The 15,815-nt window shown below is 48.2% G+C and overlaps 1 protein-coding gene across 3 annotated transcripts in view; it reads right to left on the reverse strand.

The window, feature by feature from the left end:
- The window catches only part of CPSF7 (cleavage and polyadenylation specific factor 7), a 244,853-nt gene extending 230,949 nt beyond the window's left edge, over positions 1-13,904 (reverse strand). Inside the window, exon 1 of one of the 3 annotated variants that reach the window (XM_069623873.1) lies at positions 13,675-13,904. The gene's annotated coding sequence lies outside the window, so the exon portion shown is untranslated. Of the gene's footprint in view, positions 1-13,470; positions 13,647-13,674 lie in introns of those variants that run through there. The other 2 variants (XM_069623875.1, XM_069623874.1) reach the window with 2 other exon arrangements.
- Positions 13,905-15,815: the final 1,911 nt, after the last annotated feature.

The following is a 15,815-nucleotide window of genomic DNA, read 5'->3' on the forward strand; positions in this document are numbered from 1 at the left end:
GGGACATATTTCCCAGTCCATGGAAGAAGCCATGGTAGTACTCTTCCCAAAACCTAAGATAGCAACTTACTCTATAGCCCTAATAACCCTCGACGCAAAAATCTTTACCAAGATCTAGAATGGACAAAGTAATCCTGGACCTGATCCATCTGGAACAAGCAGGCTTCATCGGACAACATCAGGTGGATATTCCACTTAGAGAAAGCAAACCAGGCAGGGGTCCTAGCACTCTACGACAAGAAGGCCTTCGATCCGGTCGAATGGTCCTTCCCGTTCGCTCCTTTGGAAGCCGTGGGGTCTGGCCTGGCATTCCTCTGACTGGTCGAAGCCAACTATGGAGAGCTCCTGATCAGGTTAGCCATCAACGGGCACCTCTCAAGCAATTAGGATCTCCAGGGGAACCAAAACAGGGTTGCCCCATGTCACCAGACCTATACGCAATCTTCCCAGAGTTAGACAGGAGAGGGCTATAAAAAGGATTACATTCGGAGGGGAAGACCACAAGGTTATGGAGTTTGCCAATGACATTCTGGGCATGCTCACTGATATGAACTCTACCCTCCCAATGTTAACAGCACTCCTGACAGAGTGGCAGGTCCCAAAACTAACGACCAAAAATCTGAATTAATGACACAGGGCAGTTCACGCGAGCCAAGTGATTCCTTCGCTAAATGGGGGTGACCTTAACCCATACCTTAGCGGATATGTACCCTTTCTGCTGGAATCAATCAAGACATGGCTGGGCGAAAGGAGGCTCCTCAACTTGTCATGGATGGCTGCATCAGTGTCATTAACATGATAATTCTCCCCAGAGCACTATACCATTTCCAGGCTTTCCTCCTCTAGCGGTCCCGCAAAAATTCTTCAAAGCTCTGAACAAACTGGTACGGAACTACATCTGACGAGGGAAAAGGCCAAGGGTGGCGTGGGAAGTCAGGACCTCCCCCCACGGGGTTGGGGGAATGGGCGTCACATACTTCTTGATGTACTTCCGGACAGCCCAATTGAGGGTAACCCGAGAATGGTTCACTGGGAACCCTGACAGCGTCTGGGGTAAAATGGACAGGGCATTTGCGGGCAGACCCCTGGACGAGGTCCTGTGGTATCCCAGAGCAGACAGGCCCCCTAACATGTACAGAAGCATTTAACAGCCTTGGTGGGGAATACATGGGACGCTATGGTTAAGAAGGCAAAACCTATCCATCACCCTTTACTCCCCTCTTTCGGAACCCACATTTCACCCCGGGGCAGGAGAAAGGAGCATTTGTTAGGTGGGAAGAGGCGGGCTGCACCTGTGCAAGGGACATGATAGAGGGGCAGGAGGTAAAATCATTCCAACTGTGTAAGCAAACCATGGGGCTGGAGGAGAGGTTCCACCACCCCCAACTAAGGCACTGGCCCTCCTCGCGAGACATGAAACAATACATTGCCAGAGACGTTCCACACACACACACACAAAGAAAGGTACCTGCTAATGAACTCCAGCGACAGGCAAGTGATCATCAAATCATACAGGTTGTTCACCAAGTTAGGGGCGAGCCCCAGTGGCCCTACATGAAGCAATGGGCTGACACGCTACCCCTCCCGATCAGAGGAACAATGGTGGGAAGTGTGGGAATGATTCCCGAAGTTAATGCGAGGGATGCAGATTAGGGAAATGTGGACCAGGATACTGGTGCAATTGCACCCAACTCCGGTGAAGCTACACAAAATCTATCCCAAAGCTTCCCAGACATGGAGGTGGGCACATGGCTCCACATATGGTGGTCCTGCCCCATTCTCAAGCCGTTCTGGGATGTGGACAACAAAGAAATGAAAGACATCTTCGGAGCGACATGCTGGGTTCACTACTGACCAAACCACAGAGGAAAGCGTACATGGTCTTGAGCATGGCAGCACTCTCCAATTGCTCAAAAATTGAGAAACTATAATCCCAAACCAACAGGAATGGATAGCTAAAATATGGCAATACACCTCAACTGGAATGTGTAACGTACTCTAAAGGAGACTATGCGAAATTCAAGACTGAGTGGGCATTGGTCCTAGATTTCCTCCACAAAGACGTTTGCGAACAATGGTGCCATCAGAGAATAAGACTGCTGGATATACTATAAGCAGCGTGCCTTGATATACCTATGCACTGCGATCCAGAGGTGTGTGTGGGGAGAGGGGGTGTAATAGGTAGTGTAAAAAAAAAAAAAAAAAAAACAGGGTAGCCACACAACTAACAAGGAACTACAAGAGAAAATGTAGCTTTCCCCTGCCTTGGGATTCTTAAGGACGAGAACACAGACAGACACCACTCTTAGCCAGGTTTAGGATTAAGCCTTGCTGGGAGAAAAGTACATTCCAAAACCTAGACAAGCCAGCCAAACATACAGGCGGCTACTTCCTCGGGTACAAATTGGCCTTTCTACCCAACACCAACATATGGCAAATTGAAAAGAAAGTATTTCTGAATGCAGTCAGAGGGAGGAGTTATTCAGACAAGCCACCTATGATGGGAAATATATGTTGATCCATCATGACAAGTTCCCCCACATATAGCCCCAACTGTCCCCTCATATACCCATCCCATGCATCAGTCCCTCAGACAATTTCATAATTCATACCAAGGCAATCTATTTTGGAACAAAGATTAGGATCCCAATACGGACATGCCTATTTAAGAACACGCCTATTTAAGAAAAACAATTTCTCTGCTTGCATGCTTAAGCTAAGCCAAATTCAGTAGTGCTTCAAAACGGACCTATGTGACAATTAACGAAGGGAGAAAATGCTGACTGAGAACGCCAGCCCCTTTCCAATGGCCGCTGCCCACTGGCCTTAGCGACAGCCAGAATTGCTGCCACAATCTGGTCTGTCAATATTACTGAGCATTGCAAAGACGTGGACTTGCACTCTTCGCAACTAAGATGTTAAAATCTATGTTTTTTATTGCTGTTTTTAAAAACAAGCAAAATTTGAAGAAAAAAAAAAAAAGATACTGGTGTGAAACAGTAAGACATCCTCTACCGCGCCCCACTCCCGCATTCTCCAAGGTGCTTACATTACCAGGACTTCACCAGCAACACTGCATGAGAAGCTTTTTGCCATCAAGACCCTTCACCCAATGGGCGTCGTAACATCAGGCACTTCACATTTCTATATCACAATAATATCATGATTTTAAACCCAGATAATCCCTCCTTGAAAGTGCTATAATAATAATAATAGTTGCAAGTTACTAGCCATGCATTAAACAAAAAAGGTACTTGCCCAAGGTGCATGGATTTAAATAAGTGCACTGGCGGCAGCTTTCCCCTCAAGGTTAGCCAACATACATAGGTGTATCAGTGACAGATGCTGGAGAAACTGCGGAAACGGGCAACATACTGGCCTTTGTGGTAGGAGTGAGGATCCAGGCATTTTGGTCAGAGGTCCTGTCATGGATCAAAGGGTATACGGAACCCACTGTTGATTCTATTTTGACTACCTCGCCAAGAGGAGTGACCCATAGTTCCACCTCACAGATCAAAGCAGAAGGATCTCTCTTTTGGGACAAAACGAGTACAGAGTAGCAAATCTATTCCAGCAAGTCTCAGGAAAGGAGCGCATGGTGACTGACATTATTTCTGTTCCTTATGTCTCAGTAGGTTTTAGTGCAGCTTTGATTCTACCACAGTTCTCTGTGCAGGTGGATTACTACATAGGCCTAAAAAGCTCACGATATGGGACCAGAGGGGGTATCTTCCGTTTACTTCTTTGAAGCAGATATTAGGACCTGCCAATGGCGAGTGCAGTCTGGGGGCACGATAGCCCTCATCAACTAATTGAATCCCACTCAAACTATAGTCATTGAAAAGGGTGAACGGCTGGAGAACACGCAGATTGTCAACATGGAGCAATTTGTCGAGAAGTTGCTTCAGGAGGTACTTGGAAATCCTCCGGTCACGCCACACTTCATGGTGGAGCATGCCCACCGTTCGCTGGCGGCTAGACATCGCCCAGGTGCCCCCCAGAGAGCCATTATAGCACGAATCTTCAATTACCGGGATCGAGACATTCTGTTACGAACGGCAAGGGAGAGGGGGTCCTTGAAGTGGGGTTCCACAACTATCCGCCTATTTCCAGACTTCAGCCAGCAGGTGCAAGATCAGAGGAAGCAGTTTCAAAGCACAAAAAACCTTCTCAGGAAGAAGGGAGTGCTATATCCGGCCAAGCTCCGAGTCGTCCATGGTGGCAAGACGCTTTTCTTCACAACTCCCAAGTCTGTGAAGCGTTTTGCTATGGAACTTCCGGAACCGGGGGGCGCCTTCCCTGGGCCACTCTTGAACAGTCTCAAAGCAAAGTTGGGTCACCACTCCTACCGGGAGAGCCTTCCCTTCGTGAGATGGGCTCACCCATAGTTTGGCTACTTGTGGTGCCATATGAAATCTAAGGGACGTAAACGTGGATAAACAGGCATGGTAACTGGCCTCTCGACAGCAGGAGCGCAGCAGCCGCCACCCCCCCTCCCCCTCCCCCCATGCCCAGTTTCTTTTTCTTGGGGGGTTGTATTAAAAAGTTATGCAGGAGGGAGTTAGTAGCCGGTAGATTGGAGTTTCTGGTGGGTGGGGGGGGGGGGCGCGAATGGGAAGTTTTGGGTTATGAAAGTTGGCACTTGGAGCTTTAAGGGGAGGGGTAAATAGGCAGCGTTCTTTTAGGTGCCTACTTCCTCATGCTTTCGGGGTACTCAATGACACTCAAATTCACCACAATGCCACACTTGGCTCTCCGGACGGAAATGGGAGGACTTTTCTGGTTCCGGAGCCGGGGATTCATCTGTTCATGAGCACTACTAAATTCCTAATTCTGTATATGCTGACCTGCACGCTCGGAGCATATCCGTATGAATCCACCTTTGGTCTAGCGGTCTCGTGACACATCACCAGAGTCCTACACCCCAATCCAACATAACTATTACCCTGGCCACATGGAATATTAGAGGGTTCACCAACGGAAAAAAAACCTGTCTTATCTCCAATTATGTTAATGGCCACCACATGAATGTCCTATTTATACAGGAAACCCACCTGGGGAAAGGCATAGCCTTTCCGCTCTGCTCAGGCGGGGGATACATAGATATGGGTCGGCATATACCACTCACTCCAGGGGGGTAGCAATATATATTCACCGTCACCTGGAATTCAAACTTCATAAAGCGATTACTGATGGCGAAGGGCGGTTTGTCCTGGTGGCAGGGGAAATAGCGGGGTGCCCAGTGTTATTTTGTCAACGTATACAGTCCTAACTTTAGGTCCTCACGGTCCTAAATCCGCCTGGAACTCAAACCATACCTCAAGAAAAAACTTGGAGGCACCTCCTTCTACCACTTAGCCGCAAAAACCTGGCACAACATCCCAAAAGAAATAAGAAACACTGAAGATCACCTACAATTCAGGGAATCACTAAAAATCTGGCTCTTCAAAACCACAGACTAAAAACTGAAAACCAAACAGGAAAAAGGATGACTAAACTGGAAAGGACAGGGACAACCCCGAACCAAAAGAGAAGCTCCCACGGCACCTGGACGGGTGACACCGGATAGACTGGAACACAGGCAACGCGCACAGAGACTGAGTCAACTACCCCAGCCAACCCCACCAACACTTACGCCCGCCCTGTAGTTACCACCAGGTACCACAGTGTTTTGGAGTTGTCGAGATATTGGCAATCACCACACTACCAGCACTGGCCACAGGAGTATGAAGGGAGGAGAGAGGGGCTATGAGAAAGCATGATAGAGGTGGGGGCCAGAGGAGTAAGGAACCCCACAAAAAATTTCACCTTCTGCATACACCTCTCAAACTCCAAACCAAACAAAACCTACAGCACAACAAACCGCACAAACTTCACTGCAACAACAAAACAAAAATACACAGACTCGCACAACAGTACGCGACTACTGGCCGCAAACACCCCAGGTCCAGCCAACTGACCCACCGGGCTGAGGTCGCCAACAGCACATCACTGCTCTCTTGCACTTTTCCTGCTTACTCCCACTAACTTAACCTCCCCTCTGTCAGAGCTGCCAGAGCGCCAGGGGACCTCTCCGGCGGCGATAGTGCGCGGTACAAATGTCCTTTAACATTAACAACTCCTCCCCAGAGTACTTCCAGTCCTACTCTGATCATTTACGCTCTCTCTCTGGCTACGAGATAGTGTGGGCGGCCAATTTTAATCTCGCCATCTCATTGTCTCGTGACTGCTCTACTTCTGCGCAGACGTCACTCTCCCGTGCTGCAAAAAAATGGGTGGCCATCGCTGCGAATCACTCATTGGTTGATATATGGCGTTTCCACCATCCAGACGGCTGCGAGTTCACCTTCCACGGGAACTCCTCCAGGATTGCCTATATTTACCTGTCTTCGGAGCTAACCCGTACATCTGTCAACTCCCTAATCCTTCCTTGTACCCTATCTGATAACTCCCCAGTCCTTGTACAGTTCACAGGTCCATTTCCTCTTTCTAGGCACCTCAGGTGGAGATTTAGAGCTTGTGTGCTTGAGGGTGTTGCGTTTAGGGAAGATATTCGACAGGCTATTCTGGAATTTTTCCAGATAAACATGGGTTCTGTCCCGAACCCTAGGGTAGCCTGGGAGTCGTTTAAGGTGTTTCTCTGGGGATGGTGCATTTCGCAAGAGGGGGGGGGGGGGGGGTTCTTGAAATGTATCCGTAGAACAATTAAGTTCAAAGAAAGACTTGAAGGGTATGGAGGACCTTTACGCTCACCAGAGATCTCTGGCGCTCCTGTCCAGGCTGGAGAAGGTGAGACAAGAAATCCGTTAAGTTGATGGTTGACAAGAGATTCTTGGGCGACCCGATTGCTGCTGCTAGATATGGTGAGAGTGACCGCCCAAGTCGAACTCTGGCATGGGCCATAGGCAGGGAAAGCCACCTAGACCCGATACTTGAGGTTGAGACACGGGTGGGGGAACTCGTCAGGGATTCTGGGGGGATAAAAACACCTTCCACCACTATTACGAGGCATTATATACGTCCCAGAGTACAGCTGGGCATGACGACATTGTGCAGTATCTGGATTGGGTTGCCCTGGGTTGGTTGGACCGAGCAGTAGGCCCGCTGTTAAACGATCCCCCCACAGATTTAGAATTTCTCAGAGTCATCCAATCCCTCCCCAACGGCAAGGCCCCCGGGACCGACGGTACTACTGCCGAAGTGTATAAAGCTTTCCCTTCTCTCCTTATTCCTCATCTACGTAGTATGTTTCAGGCGGCTAGCTCGGCGGGTGTTCTTCCTGAATCCACCAGGACTGCTCTGGTGACGGCATTACTAAAAACAGAAAAGGAGCCACGTCAATGTTCACCCTACAGGCCATTGTCATTGGTGAACACTGACAAGATTCTGACGAAGCTCCTCGCCCACAGATTGTTACCCCACATGTCTGCCCTGGTCCTTCCAGACCAAGCAGGCTTTATACGGGGCCGCTCCACACAGAATAACCTTCACCGGCTGTTCACTCTTATGCACAATGTGAATACAGAGGTACCAAAAATAGTGGCCGCGCTCGATGCCGAGAAGGCGTTTGGTTCGATCGAGTGGCCTTTCCTGTTTGAAGTCCTCCGGTGGGCTGGCCTGGGCACCAGGTTTTTGCACTGGGTCCGCTTGCTTTATACAGCTCCACGGGCCATGGTGTACACTAATGGGAGTCCAGTCAGATCCTATCTATCCGTCCCGGGGAACTAGACAGGGCTGCCCTTCTCCCCTGTTCGCCGTAGCCATTGAAACGGTGGCATGTGCACTGTGGGAATATCATGCCCATAGAGGGTTACACTTCACTCTTACACGTCCAAAGTTTCTCTATAAGCAGACATGTTAATCTGTATTAAGAACCCACAAACAAATCTAGAGCCTGTGGTGGAAGAGATCACTAAATTCTGTGTACTATTTGTCCACATAAACTGGTCCAAATCTGAGTTGCTTCCCCTCACCCGGCTGTTTCCCCACAAGATATCGGGCACGCATTTGCGTGGTGTCTGCAGGGTATTCGCTATTTGGGTGTTCGCATGCCCACGCCCCCGACTAATCTATCCGAAGAAAATTATTGCTCGGCGCTGCAATACTTTGAGCATAGAGTGGACACGTGGATGCATCTCCCCATCTCACAGGCTGCTAGAATATCGCTCTTCGAAGATGGTGATTCTTCCGAAGTTAGATCTTTAATAATGTGCCGGTATGACCTCCCACCTCCTTCCGGAAGCGGACAAAGTTTGATGCTCAAATTAATTTGGGCCGGGCGGAACCCTTGCATCTCTCTGGAAATCATGACGCGTCCGTACTCACGCGGTGGGTTAGATATACCTGACCTTTTTTCTGTACTACCTGGTAGCCCAAGCTCAATACGCAGTTTGGCGGTGGTCCCCCGCGGCTGATCTGGCCCCCGTGCGTCTCGAGAGAGCTATTACCCAACCAGATGATCTCAGGGGACTCTTGTGGACTGCTCAGGAGAGGTGCCCGAGAGCAGGGGTGCAACCCTTAGACATTTCCCTTAGGGCTTGGGAGCACTTAGTGGGGTGGGCCGGTCTAGCACGATGGTACTCTCCTGAATTGGCTACGGGTACACACACTGGGTGACCTCGCCCCGGAGGGCGTCTTCGTACCCTGGATGTCCTGGCTACCAGGGGGGTATGGACCCCTGTCACGCAGCTTCTCAATTATCGGTTGTGAGTGATGTTAAAGGCCAGCTGGCCCGACTTCCCGGACCGCCCCGCGCCATGTCCACACTTCTGACATATATCACTGCTCCACCGTCTACTAAGAGGCTGATTTCGACAATGTACAGTATGGCTTGTGCGCTTGCTCGGCCTCCCTCGGTCCTGTACAGAACCAGACGGGAGGTCACCCTGGGGAAAACCTTGTCGGAGGACCAGTGGGGGTTGATTTGTGCCCAGACCAAATCCATCTCCTCCAATAATAGACACTAATTCATTTTAAATTCCTACACCAAATGTATTACTCCCCTCTAACCCTGCACAAACTGTTTACCTTTAAATCTCCGGAATGTAATCCATGTCACCAGTCCCCCGCCAACTTCTGGCTGTGCCCGCGGATCCAGGCTTTCTGGTCCGGCATAATAGAAGTGGTGGCGAAGATGCTTGAAGTCCCTGTCGATTCCTCCCCTGATGTGTGGCTATTGGCCTTAATTACAACTGGTTCCCACAGTGAGAAACGTTTAGTTGGTATGGCCTCTGTGCTGGCCAAGTCTCTACTGGCGCGCACATGGGGGTGCACCTGCATCTCCTAAGTTCCATCACTGGCTTAACCGCATGGCGAGCTGTGAACGCAGAGAGACCCAATAAACCTAACTCTTCCTCTAAACTGTAAACCAAGGGACTACTGGGTGGCCTTCCGGAGCTATCTGAACATGGTTGAGGATCAAGCAAATGGGTCGGATGCACAGTCTCCGCCGGGCAAGAGCCCCGATGCTGGCCCCCCTCCTTGAAGGTCATTACAAGTGGTTGAACGAGCTGGTACTCTGAGCCATGACAAGTGGAACTCAAATAGTACGGTGTGGTGTAACTTGTGTCTTGTATCACTTCAAAGATATCCAGTGAAATCCGGTGCAAAGTGTTAAAGGAGAATTCTCATTTATGGCCAATTTCCCCTAACCTAGTGAGTCCCCCAGCAGCTTTGCTGGACTTTATTTTTTTCCACTTGGTAAGAGTGTGAGATTTTCCCCCCTACTCTTACCTGTGTTTTGGCCAGTATATTTCTCTGTTTTTGCGATTATGGACTCTAGAGTACACCACTTCAGTAGCCCCCTTCTTTTGTGCGTCACACAGCACCTTCAGTGCAGTGACACAGGGTTGTCTTTGAGACTTCCGGCCGACTCCATTTCTGAGGCAGACTACAATCCCCCAGAAAAGGGTAAAGTTACCATTAACTTTACCTAGTCAATCTACCACAGATCCAGTGCACCCCATCTTCCATGGAGTACTGGAAAGGGTTAATTTGTATCCCTTTTTATCTGTACCTCCAAGAGCATTGTTTTGCTCTTTTAACATTTAGACTTGGCTGGTGGCAGTGGTATATACCCTAGCTTTTCTACCTCGATTATATTAGATAAACGTGGTACTGTTTTTGGCTATTATATTAGCCTCAAACATAAACCTGCTTGACCAAATTATCTTTCTCTTGGCTCCGGTTGAGTTTATTCGCAATTTCTTTTTGTTAAAGTCCTTCTTGTGTTTTACTTTGCCAGCAAACCAAGTTCACCTTCTTTGTTCACTGTCTCTTGGCGGGCTTCTGCTCAGAAACCCCCCACCAGGCACCTGGGTGTCTAGGTGGGCTGAATGTGTGGGAGGGGTGTAGTCACTCCCTGCACAGGGTATCCTAGGAAACCCAAGTCGCACTTTGCCATGATTGGCTGGGGTGGTTGTCCAGGCTGGACAACCCCCTGCTGGGTGATTGACAGCCAGGCTGTGTGAATGGGGGGTTTCGCGCATAAAAGGCAGGTCTCTTGGGCTAGAAGTCAGAGAGTCGCCACTGGAACTACAAGGAGCCCAAGAGAAGCAGAGAGAACAACGACTGCTGCAACTACCCCGTCCCGGTGAAGCTGCAGGCCTGAGCTATCTACCCTTCAACGACTAGAGAAGATCCGGTCCAGAGTCTTCTTCCCTTGAGCCTGGTGGGGATAACCAGCTCATCTTCCACAGCCAGAGGATCCCCTTCCTTGGTCGAAATCGCTGCACACTGCTGTAGTGGTCCGGATAGCAATCTGAAGAGCCTCTCATGTTTTTAAGGAGCGCCCCTGTTATTCCTTGTCGCTGCTGCCGGCCTCATCCCTGTGTGGTGTAGACCCCCTTCAGACGTCCTCCTTCACAACAAAGCTCCAGGAACCGTGGGTCTGCGGGAAACCAACAGGAACAACTGCCAGGGCACTAGCTGCACCGTTGGAATAAGGTACTGTGTTCTGCTTGAGGAAACTGGGTGAACCCCTTTTCTTCATCTTCAAGGCTTGCCCTCGTCTTCCCTCCCCCTTATAACTTTTGCTTCCGAACATTGACAATATCGAAGTACTCTTGGCTACGATGAATCGTGAACTGTCTGACTGTGTGATCTTCGGCAACAGGTCTCCGACCCTTTGTCTCTGAGTGGTTCCCGATTCTGTCTGCCTAACCAAAATATTGCCTGTGATTTTTGCCTCCAACTCCCTCTGGGTATCTCAGGTGCTAAGTGTGTTTTTGCCCAGTAGCATCTCATGTCACGGATACACGTTTATTTAGTAGACCGAACTGTCAAAAAGTGATCGCAATCGTTTTCACGGTAACGTGTTGTTCGTAACACCGGTCCATTCAAACACAGGGTACTTACCTTGAGATTTACTGTACAAAGTGAATTGGTTAGTTGTATATTGTACGTGTGGTTTGTGTTTAATATAAGTGTTGTGTTTATAACAAATGGTTTAAAAATAAATGTACTTATAATTTTCTACCTGAAACCTTGAGTCAGTATTTGCTTGAGTCACAGAAATTGTGGTCCCTGTGTGTAATCTCTGCTACTGCTCATATACTCTTGAGATAAGCCCGGCTGCTCCGTCACTGCTACCACTCTGACATAGTAGTACAGGATTGTACCAAAGGTAAAACTTGTATTGCCACCTGTAGTCTTAATTGTGTGTAGTGGTCCCTAAGGGCACTGCACAGGATTCTGCCTAACACAAAGATTAATAAAAATCTGCCTCCAAGGATCTGCATCTAGGAATGGTCACACATACATAGACATACACACACACACACACTCTTTGTTCTCAACAGGACCATTGCATTGTGAAGCAGTAAAATAGCCTGGAAAGCCTATTCCTAGTTCCATGTTCACAAAATCATGCAGTTTGACTTGGAATGTCCACTGCATGCATTGGGTAAAAGTATTTCAGGAATAGAAATACAAATAAAATATAGCATTCTTTTAAGAATGACAAAGTCCAGGCCACAAACGGAATCTGCCCAGGTCTTCACTGGGTGCATCACAAAATATACATGTTTGGTTCACATTCCACAGAGACCAGGCTGCCACCCTCCAAACGAATACAATAAACCACACCATGGTAATAATACCCAGTGAAGGATTCTGGACCCACTGTATATACTTCTGGAGGCCTGGGCACGCTATAATCATGTGCTTCCTATTGACAGGCCTCGTGATCTCAGATGACTTTTCCGCGATATGACGTAGTACCCTACACTTTTAGAGGCTCTAAATCCCTAAAAGGCATAACATCTGTCATAAAACATCGACGAGCCTCATCTACTTTCCCCAATTTACCCCTTACATGCCTAAACTGTGGGATGGGGTCTTCAAATGGGGGCCCCTGGGTACCAGATATCCAATTTGCTCATGAGTCCCAACAGCTTTACTGTACTCCCAAACTCTGAGCCAATGGCGTACATGCTGGGCTTCGATAATCACTTAGAAATATGCAGCCCCATTCCTGATGCACCGCAAAGTTTGGAGCCAAATGGGGAAGCCCCAGTATGCTTAAAAAAGAGTGTTCTCTACCACCTGGAAGGGTTAAATCTTGCCATACATAGCAACAGAGAAAGCCTCGCCATTGTAAACAACTTTGAGCAGCAGCTCGGCCGGTTTTGCATTAAACATGACCATAGCTCTGCCCCTAATCTCCAGACCCAAACAGCCTGTTTAAATCTTACAGTGTGCTTAATGGTTTGGGCTTAAGCCCTAAAGTTACGCTTTGGCTTCAAATGAAAAGAATGCGACACAAAAAAAAAAACAGGGGACTGAAACATTTAGTGGAACAATGCAGCTGAAAAGCCTCAACCCATGGCACTTTATTGTGTGCGTGCTTATCAGGAATACCCTGTACTTGAACGTAGATGGCTGACTACACTTCTCAAATGAGCACGATCCATGCACCTCATGTATTGCGTGTACAGGCTCGCCCAGCATCTTATCTAACGTGTGCTTTGAAGCAGTTTGGCTTTTTCATACACGCTGCAAATAAACAAAACAAAAAAACAAATGGCTGCAAGTCGCAATAGGATCTCTTGGAACAAGATCTTCACTTGACCATTAAGTTACCTTACCAGCTCTTCCTCCTAACTTGTATCGCGCAAGAGCGCCACCCGGTCAGAAACTACTTCCTAAAGAAACGCCAAGTTTCTCTAAAAAGACATTCGAGGCCCAGGCTTGGAACCCGCCACGATCGTGCAGGCCCCCACTTTCGTAAACATTAACATTTTGTCTCCTCTGCACTTAGTTTAAGCATCTCCTATCGTTCAACTTCAAAGGAACGTTACACCGGCACCAGACATTTTAGCAATTATTACCCCAAACACCACTAAGAGCGGCTTTCAAAAAGGTAGCAACCCGCCCAGAGATTCTCCAACAAAAGCCTCCCATCCGTGCTTCTCTGCCAAATAAACAACTTCAGTACCAGGGAATACCCTATTAAGAACACCGCAATCTTACCTACAAGAACGTGCAGGGATGTAATAATACGAGCCCGCCCATCCTCGATACCGAGTACCCTAGACCACTCAGGATAATTACGGCCGCCTTTCTTTATCAGTTCGTGACACCTAGCGGATGCACCTATACATAGGTAACCATCTCGGAGGCTTTATTTGTTGACATTCTTTATTCCCAGCCCAGGTTTAACTCCACATTACTTACATCCGCCGCCGCCGCCGCCGCGCGCTTCGTTCCCACACCGGAACTTCCGCTCAATTCAGCCCCCTCAGAGCGCTCAGCCGCCAACTTCCGGTCTTCGCGGTCCTACGATCGCTTGACTTCCGGCGACGGAGCGCGCTACTGTAAAAGATCACGACGTACTTCCGGCTAGAAACCTACCTTTTCCGTAAGTCTAACCTAAAAACAGAGGTAGGACTCATACGTCGAGTAGTGGACATGTTCTCTTCTTGCATCCTTTCTAAACATTTCCTTTTTTGTTTTCAAATATTTTTATTATTTTTAATAAGAGTAATAACAACATATCCACATCAGTACATAAAATAGATGCATTCATTTACATTTAATCTTATATTAGTGATATATAATTCTACAGTAATCCTCCCTTCCCAGTTTGGCAGTTCCATTTGACACCTGGATCCAGTTCTGGTTTTTGCTTCCAATTGCACGCGGGAACTTGTAGTTTTGTTTCCCCCATTGCCTAGACAGGCCTATAAATCCAAATATACAGTGCAACAAAAAAAACAGGACTGGCTCAAAGATTCTGCATGGAACTTGTTAGATCCCGACTATAGTCGGGTGCACGCTGCTGAAATAATGATGCACTTTAAATGAATCCAATAAATAATACGCAGGAGCTGGGGTCTCAGGCTTCTTATCTCTTTAATTGTCAGAGCGAAACTGGCGCCTGAGGCAACCCGCCTCTTCCCTTCAACCCGTGGGGCACAGCCCACAACAAATACCAACAATAGAAATGGAACTTGACTCCCAAGCAAACAGTGCTAATAATGTAAAGATGACACAACATCTCCCCCCACTTAAATAAGGAATGGACTTCAGTTCATTTCTTCTATCCATCTAGTGGGCCTGCGTATAGTCCGTTTCGACAGGCTTCTTCTCTGGGTCACAGTCCGATTTGGCGAGACATCACTGTCGCTATCATCGGCATCATGATCTTCCTCTCTGTATTCAGATTCTAGATCTGAGGACTCATATGTAGCTGTCGCAGTTGCGTTTTCGAGTTCTGAACTTCCTTCAAAGGCTTTGAAGAACGAGGAGTTTCTCGTGATGGTTCCATGCGGGCTAGCCGCTGTTATCATAGACCCGTTGATATGGGTTAGTGTCATGGGTTCGGGTCTGAAGGCTGGGGTATCGCTGGTGTTTTGATCCTGTCGTACTGGTACCACATCACCCACTTGAATCTGGCATGGTTTTACATGTCTCCTCTGATCTGAGTAAGTTTTCATTTTCTCCTTGCTTGCCTTGTCCTTGGCTCGCGCATCTTCAATGATGGACGTGGCTGGACGGACATGAGGGTTATGGGGAAGTCTTGTCCGTATGATTGGACCGAACATTATGGTGGAGGGACATTCCCATGTGGCACTGTGTGGAATGTTTCGGTATTCTCTAAGTAGGGTGAAGATGGCTTGCATAAATGACCCATTGGTGATGGAACAGACTGCAGTGTCCTTTTGAGGTTGCTCATACATTTCTCAGCCATTCCATTCGCTTGTGGCCACAGTGGTGTTATTTTTCTGTGCTGAAACCCTAGATGCTCCGCAAACATTGCAAAGTCATGACCACTGAAGGGTGGTCCATTGTCCGACTTTACCCTTGATGGGATTCCATAGTCTGCGAATGTCTTGTCCAGGGCAGGTATCACTGCCTGTGCACCGGTTGAATGGATGAGGTGCACTTCTGAAAAGCGCACATTTCATCCACAATCACTAATACATATTTTCCATTTGCTAGAGGTCCAAACATGTCGACTGACACCTCGTCCCATACTTGTAGAGGCATGTCTGATGGTTTTAACGGTGCTAGGAATGTTCTCGGGGCCACCACTTGACATGCTATGCATTTGCTCAGTAGGCGTTCCACTTTCTCATCCATTTTTGGAAACCAGACTTTTAACCTGAGCTGTCTTTTTGTAGATGCTACTCCGCGATGTCCAGCGTGGACTATGTCCAGTACCTGATTTTGTAAGCTGGATGGAATCACAAGCCTGTTTTCTTTGAGGAGCAGTCCCTCCACGGAAGTGGACAAAGTGTGCTGTACAAGCTTGAACATGCAGAGTTGTGCTTCATCCTGGGCAGATAAACTCGGCTTATCTTGATCTTTCACGT

The sequence above is a fragment of the Ambystoma mexicanum genome, chromosome 11 (genome assembly GCF_040938575.1).
Source record: "Ambystoma mexicanum isolate Mex_15411 chromosome 11, UKY_AmexF1_1, whole genome shotgun sequence".
Lineage (NCBI taxonomy): Eukaryota > Metazoa > Chordata > Amphibia > Caudata > Ambystomatidae > Ambystoma > Ambystoma mexicanum.